The following is a 2207-nucleotide window of genomic DNA, read 5'->3' on the forward strand; positions in this document are numbered from 1 at the left end:
TCAGGCAGATAAACAGCAAAGGAAGTAGCCAGAAAACCAGTGGGGACTAACTGTCATAATTGGTCCCCTTCTTGTGCCCCCTCTTGGTACAGGCTCCAAACTATAGCCCCCAAGATATAGAGTTGAGGAAGCAACTGCACGGGAAGTTTGAAAATGGGTGGCTTTGGATTCCAGATGGAAGGCCACTCCTCCCTGCCGCTCTTGGCAGCCATTTAATCAGTCAAATGCATAACGCTACCCATCTTGGAGGAACTAAGTTAATTGAACTGCTAAAAAGAGACTATTATATTCCTGGACTAACCTCAAAGGCTCGGGATGTAAGTGCGCGATGCCCAATATGTGCACAAGTCAACTATTGCTCCACCGCAACAGGAGGCAGTGGCGTGCGACAGAAAGGACAAGCTCCTGGAGAACATTGGGAGGTAGACTTTGCAGAAGTTGCCCCTGGCACTTTCGGGTTTAAGTATCTTCTGGTTTTCATCGACACCTACTCTGGATGGACCGAGGCCTTCCCCACTAGAAAGGAGACTGCACAAGTAGTAGCTAAGAAATTACTCACAGAAATAGTACCTCGATTCGGTTTGCCCTTATCACTGGGGTCCGACGATGGCCCGGCATTCATTGCCCAAACAAGTCAAATGTTAGCTAAGGTATTAGGGATTAACTGGAAATTACATTGTATTTACAGACCTCAGAGTTCATGACAAGTAGAAAGGATGAATAGAACACTTAAGGAAACTTTAACTAAATTTAAGCTGGAAACTGGGGAGAATTGGGTGAGCCTTCTTCCTTTTGCTTTGTTATGGGCCCGGTGTACTCCATATATTATGGGAATTTCCCCTTATGAAATAATGTTTGGGAGACCTCCCCCTTTACTCCCTAAAATTGGAATTGAAAAGGTTACAATGAGTAATAATACAAGTCTCCTTAAGTCTCTACAGGCCTTGCAACAAACCCAAAATCAAGTCAAGGGCTTGATTAAAGCTGCTAGACCGACTCCGGGGACATCACGGCCTCACCCACATCATCCAGGTGATTGGGTGTGGATAAAGAAGATCCAGCCTGCTAGCTTAGAGCCCCGGTGGGATGGTCCGTTTCCAGTAACTCTAACCACACCAACAGCTGTCGAGGTTGCAGGGAAAAGACATTGGATTCACCATACCCGCTATAAGACAGCTCAACCTCCCCCGGAGACAGAGAAATGGAAGGCAACACTCACAGAGGATCCACTCAAGATAAGACTCTCACGGGGTTAATTATAATTGGGTTAATTGTTATCAATAATGTTTATAAGTTTGCTAATGACAGTAACTCAAATGCTACAAAGGATTGCTGGTTTTGTCTGAACCCTGCCCCACCTTATTATGTAGGACTTGGTGTCATTGCTAACCTTGGCACAGATCAAACTGCTATTAGGAATGTAACATCTCCGAATGTTACTATTTGCCCTTGAGGAACTAAAAACCCATCTGTAACTTGGGAAATTTACAAGGAAAGGAAACTTGTGTGTATACTAACACTTATAGAGTTGATAAATCTAGGTATAAGGAAAATTGTAAATCATCTATTTTAGTAAATAGCACCTCTTCTACTTATTTAGCGGCCCCTAGTGGCACTTGGTTTGCTTGTAATACTGGTTTAACTCCCTGTATTAATCTTAACTATTAGAAAAATAATACTGGATTTTGTGTGCTGGTTCATGTTATACCTCAGGTGTATATGATGAGCGGACAAGAAGGAAGACAAGCAATGGATTTGTAGGGAGGATATAACTATCCTCGGCGTAAGCGAGCAGTTCCACTACTTGTGCCGCTCCTAGTTGGCCTAGGAGTGGCAGGATCAGCTGCAATTGGGACTGCTGCTTTGGTTACAGGGAACCGAGGTATAGCCTGGCTCACAAAGCAGATTAATGACGATTTAAGCACTCTAGAGAAATCAATTAATCATCTTGAAACATCTCTTAATTCTTTAGCTGAAGTAGTACTGCAGAATAAAGAGGTTTAGACCTCTTATTTCTTAAGAAAGGAGGTTTGTGTGTAGCACTAGGAGAAACTTGCTGTTTTATGTTAATCATTCTGGAATTATTAGGGATAGTTTAGCATTAATTAGACAAAGAGTAAAAGACAGAAATGAGAAGTTAAAACAAGGAAGCAACTGAATGAATCTTGGTATGAATCTTGGTTTAATGGAAACTCTTGGTTAACCAC

The 2207-nt window shown here is 42.5% G+C and overlaps 1 long non-coding RNA gene across 1 annotated transcript; it reads left to right on the forward strand.

Annotated features, from left to right (window-relative positions):
• The first annotated feature begins 54 nt into the window (after positions 1–54).
• Positions 55–1517, forward strand: LOC111735773. Its single transcript, XR_002778968.1, has 2 exons — positions 55–422; positions 933–1517. It is a non-coding gene; the product is annotated as an uncharacterized LOC111735773 (long non-coding RNA).
• The last annotated feature ends 690 nt before the right edge of the window (positions 1518–2207 follow it).

This window comes from Pteropus vampyrus, unplaced genomic scaffold, assembly GCF_000151845.1.
Source record: "Pteropus vampyrus isolate Shadow unplaced genomic scaffold, Pvam_2.0 Scaffold1000007177, whole genome shotgun sequence".
In the NCBI taxonomy this organism is placed as follows: Eukaryota; Metazoa; Chordata; class Mammalia; order Chiroptera; family Pteropodidae; genus Pteropus; species Pteropus vampyrus.